We start from the raw sequence: 6,000 nt of genomic DNA, 5'->3' as shown, positions 1-6,000 counted from the left end.
GAACAATTCTACATCAATCAAAAGTCATAAAGACACTTATTGCAATTAACAACAAATATTTTCATTTAGTTTTTGCATAATTCAATTTTACTGTGGACACGAGAAGAATAGAAAAAAAAAACGAATGATTGTTTGGCTAACTTTTAGTTTTTTTATTTTCATGAAATGTGTTGGATAGAGGATATGTATGCTCCTCTTCAAGTAAGTTATTACGGTTAGAAGAAATCGTGGGAACGTGATTAAATGGGATGAAACATTCAAACATAGAAATGAGGAAGACAATTAATGAAAAAACAAAAAAAGTAGACCAGAGATTCTCTTCATACACCAGTTAAATGGGATGAAAATGAAAATTTTGAAATTCAAAGTTGTTGTCGAAAATGCTGATCTTTCCGCGTGTGGAGAAGAAAATACATAACAAAATTATAAAAACATAAATTCTATATTATTAATAGAGACTTTTTTGTTCTACATATTTTTTCTTCTTCTTTGAAGTAATTATTTTTTAAAATTTCATAATAGAAAAATACACGATAAAATAATTATCTATAATAAGATTATAAAAAATATTTATTTTATAATTATTTTTTTGGTGAAAACTATATTATGTTTTGATAATATTTTCTATTGTAAATATTATAATTTATTTTATAGTTTAATAATTTTTTATTTCAATAATTATTATATTGATAAGTATTTTATTGTAATGGAAAAAGGTGGACATTAATAAATGTAAACGTAGTACATGTGATTGCACCGGTATCCGTGACGTTTAGTATTGCCTATATTTGTGGTTTATTTAATTAAATTAGTTATCTCATATTTTCCGATTTTCACCTCCACTTTATTCATCTTCTTGTTATCTATTCTCATCTTTTTATTTTATACATCTTATGTTTTTTTATTTATTTAATTTTGTAGCCTCTATATATTTAGATACTTATAACTATGTAGAGTTAAGGTAAACTAATTTTTTGAGTTAAGGTAAACTATTTTTTTTTTTAAAACAGTTGTAGACTTATTCAAATCTTATCTTAATGAAATTTATTATTTCATTTGTTATTGAATTGTTATAAGACTATTATTAATATTTAATTTTATATTTGAGATATATGTGACTCAAGATGTGATGTGGTGACAATTAATTATAAAAAGACAAAATTATAATATATTAATAAATATAAATTTTATTTTATGAAATTGAATTAAAATTAAACTTTACATATACATATATAGATAATGTTGTGAAAAAAAAATCTTTTATATATAATAATAGATAATTATTTATAACACTTGAATTAAATTATAAAGGAAAATTACTTTTTTAAAACAAAAACAAACTATACTTAAATACTTTTAAAATAAAGGGATGAAATTATATCAGTAATAAAATGTAAAATAAGAAAAAAATTAAAAATTTAATATATATATATATATATATATATATATATATTTAAATTTAAGAATGTAAAAGTTATAATAACTTTTAATATGCTTATTAAACAAATTATGGATGACAAGATAAATTTGTCATATGAATCGACTCACATGTTTGTCTGAAAAACGTGGAGTTGACTGAGATATTGAATACGTTAGCCCATAAGAGCTCAACCTGCATAACTTGCAATCCGCACAAACCAGAGGCTGGTGTAGTGGACTTAAAAAAATAAGAAATTGCATTTGTGTAGGTTGGTTACTCTCCTTCTAGACTTTTGCATGAATGTGCTAAAATTTGAAAAATTCATCATGCATGTCAAAGTATGAATATGGATGCAATGAGAATGTTGGGTTATCTATTATCATTCAACTCCCTATAGTAATTGCTTAATGTTGCAAACTTGTTAAAAAATTTCAATTTGTTGAACATCGAAAGTTTTACCATAAAAAAATAAAAATAAAAAAAGACAAATCAGCCCACGAATCATAACATATGTGAGACAAACTAAACTTTTGAGTCTTCATTCTCAAAACGGAAAAAACCTAAATGGATCGGATAAACCTACGTTACCAACCCTAAGAAAAGAAAAGTGAGTTCAAAAAATTAGGCATTGATTTGTAAATAATTTTATAATGTAAGATCTAAATAAACATTGAAAGAGAATAAAATCTCACAAAAATATCAATTTTATTCCCATCAATTTAACAAAATTATAAGAGCTCTAACATTTTCTATTTGTATATATCATATCATTGATTACGAGAAATTAGTCAATGGGTAAAATAGAAGATTTTAAGTAGAAAATGTAAATTTTAGATTAAGACCATGTGTGAAAGGATACGCTAACGAAAGAAAAAAAAAACGAGTAATTCCTAAACACTCTTAAAATGAAAATTATGATTTTGTTGGCAGGGTTTTGTACTTATAGGCATCTAATGCAGTTAAAATTAACCTTGAAAATATACATTTTTTTTTTTATAATTCTCGTAGAAATATTATTCATTATTTCTATTTCTGTATAACATTTCACTCTCTGAATGTATATCTATGGTAGGTAAATCTTATTATTTTGCCAGATGTCATCATCTTTGATCATTGTTCATTGGCATCATTATTGTTAATTTCTTATTGGCCCAATATCTTGATCAACTTATTCTTGAGGTTTAGTATGGACTATATTTTTGGTTTATTAAATTTAAAATAGTTGTCTCATATTTTCCCAATTTCACCTTCACTTTAATTACATGTTTCTTGTTATATATTCTCATTTTTCTTTATTTCATAAATTCAGTGATTATTTCCTCTATTATGCAACTTATATGGTCTATTTAGATATTTGTATGTTTTGTAAAATTAAGTCTAATTTAAAGTTTGTTTTTTAAAATAGTATCATACTCATTCAAATCTTATTATTATCATTAAAATTTGTTGTTTGTTTATTATTTATTTCACCTGGTTATTCGGTTTGGTTTTTAACCATCATTAATATTTAGTTTTAATTGATAAATATAAACTCATCTACAAACTAATTTTGTAGAATTGAATTAAAATTAAAATTTATTTATTAAAAATATAAAAGTGATAGCAAGCCTAAAGTTATAAGAATTCAAGGTTATCAAATGTACAATTCCAAATGCAAAGTTATGCTTTTATATATGATAATTCATAGACATTTAATAGATGACTCGTATTCACTGAACATGAATAAAGATACATTTTTATTTGACTTTGTTAAGTTTTCTTCCTTGCACGCATGTGACTGTGTGTGTTTTCTTGTATACAAATTCATCATATTTATCTAGTACTATGGTGTTGTATTTTAGTTGTTGTCGTTTCATATTTTGTATAATATTTCTTGTACGTATATTTGTTGCATTGTGGAGTCACTTTCTCCTTATGTTTGATTTCTTTTTCCTATAGGAGCCAAATTTGCAGCAATAGTTTATTAACAAATTTTACTTCTAAAAAAAAAGAACATTTCGAGTTTGAAAGCAACAATACAATAATTAATTTGTGTATTTTCATGAAAATCTCAACTTAAATCTAACTTCATGATTAAATTTTGTTAGTGATCGGCTTTTTAAATTAAATTTAATAATACTTCTAATTATTCTTGTTATTATCTCGAGTTTAATTTAATTTTAATCTTTAAATTTTACATTACTTGTGATGATTTTCATTTTTTGACATCTTTTTTAAGTTACTTAAGTATCCTTATTTATAAATTAAACAATTTTGGTTCATATATTTTATTTCTAGATTATTTTACGCACAACTAACTATATTTATGATTAAATACATTTTTCACGTTCTAACTTTTTCAGTTAATTAATATTATTTTTAACTTTTTAATTAAAGACTAGTTTCACCTTCGGAAATTGTTACATAAAACAAGAAAAACAAAGGCATGGATTAGGAACCCAACCCTTAGTTAGGGCATGTGAGGAAGGAAAAATAGTAGTTTGTGAACACTTCTTATGATAACCAAAACGACTATCATGTATGTTAATAAAGGTATTCTTACCATCGTGATGAATTTTGATATAATTTAAGAGAGTATTTTATTTATTTAATAATTTAACAAAATAACATTTATTTTTAACGTTTTTCATTTATACATTCATATGTTTTTTTATGATATCTTAATTCAGAGATTATATTCCTTTTATGCGCAAATCTTAACCCACAAAACACAATTAATCGTTAATTATGAGCTATAGGATAATATATGGAAAAAAATGTTAAATGTCATAATATACTCAAAATAATGCCACACGATAGAGCATTTACTATTGCATTAAATTTCGCAAACATATTGTATGATTAGTTTAGAAAGTCCTTAATTAGAATTCAAATATAGTGAGACATAGTCCACACCCATACAAAAGAATCATTTGTAACTTAATAGACATATTTTAATTAATTTTAACCGAAAATTCTTCAGCTATGATTAACAACTATAATTAATATGTAACTGAAATAATTATCAATATAGATTTTTCATAAAACAAAATTGGATTAAATACCTTTTTGGTCTTCATTTTCGAAGTGTTTGGTGCGGATGATCCTTATTTCACATAATGTTTCAAATGTTTAGAATGGTCCTCATCTTCGCAATTCGTGTTTTATTTGGTCCTTTTCTGTAACGCTGTTTGAATCATTAACGGAACATTGTACAGGTGGCACGGTTTGTATTAGGGTGTGTTACGTGTAATGTACAGGTGGCTAATTAACGTTAAGTTTTCAATTTAGGGGAAATTTTGCAATTAGGAAAAATTTATTTTTCACGTGTAGAAAAAAGTATGAATCATTATCTTGAAGAAAAAAAAACACCATAATTTATCTTCACAAGAATAACTATTATTTAAATAATATAAGAGATGAATAAATTTATATATATATATATATATATATATATATATATTTTAAAGAGTTGATAATAATTTATCTTCAACAAATCATATAAATTTCTTCTAAATTCAAAGATACTGTGAGCAGATTACTTTGAATCAAGAAAGAGATAATAAATCATGAAGGAGAAATATCATAAAAACTTTATTTTAACTTTGAGGAATAATTATATAAAATATATATATATATATATATATATATTAATTGAATTTAATGATAATATAAGTATTATTCAATATTTAAACGTGAAAAAATTATAACAAAACATGTATTTTTTTAAGTTACACTCTCTTGATTTTCTTTATTCTTTAAACCAATCAATTCCAAAATTTCAGATATCTAAAATGAGATTTAAATAGTTATTACTTTTAAAATAATTCGTAATTTTAAATACAAATTATAACTTGTCTTAAAAAATGTTTTGATTTTAGAAGGTAGCATATTTCTCTCACTTGATATATATTTATTGTGACGCATTGCCAAGAATATAATCTAATTGTTCAATAGCAAACCACTGAATAAATTTTGCAAAATATATACTTGTTTAACAAACTTTTATTTAAAAATAAAGACAATGATTTTTATTTTTTATTTTAGAAAAGAAAATAAATTTCGGAAGAAAAAATAATAAGGAAATAATTAATCAATTACAATATTGTTCTCTTGTTCAAATAATACAACATAAGAATTGAGATTAAGATATTTTTTATAATTTTTTAAGATGTTTTTTAAAATAAAACTGTATAGAAATTTTAAAATTCAAAATAAATAATATTTTAAATATAATAATTCATCATAACGATATTAATATGAAATCGAATTATCAGATGTATTTCTTGGATATAATTTAGAGTTGTACGTGGATAAACAAAAATATAAAAGGCTTAAATACCTTTTTGTCTCATTTTCGTAGTGTTTATTGCAGATAGTCTTTATTTTCACATAATGTTTAAAATGATCCTCATTTTTACCGAATGTTTAGAATGGTTCTCATCTTCGCAATTCGTGTTTTATTTAGTCCTTTTTGTAACGTCGTTTAAATCATTAACGGAACATTGTACATGTGGCACGGTTTGTAGTAGGGTGTGTTACGTGTATTGTATAGGTGACTAATTAACGTTAATTTTTCAATTTAGGGAAAATTTTGCAAT

The sequence above is a fragment of the Vigna unguiculata genome, chromosome 2 (genome assembly GCF_037176805.1).
Source record: "Vigna unguiculata cultivar grain cowpea cultivar isolate G323 ecotype 2 chromosome 2, ASM3717680v1, whole genome shotgun sequence".
In the NCBI taxonomy this organism is placed as follows: domain Eukaryota; kingdom Viridiplantae; phylum Streptophyta; class Magnoliopsida; order Fabales; family Fabaceae; genus Vigna; species Vigna unguiculata.
The sequence above is the reverse complement of the archived record's forward strand: the minus strand, read 5'-3'. Positions refer to the sequence as shown.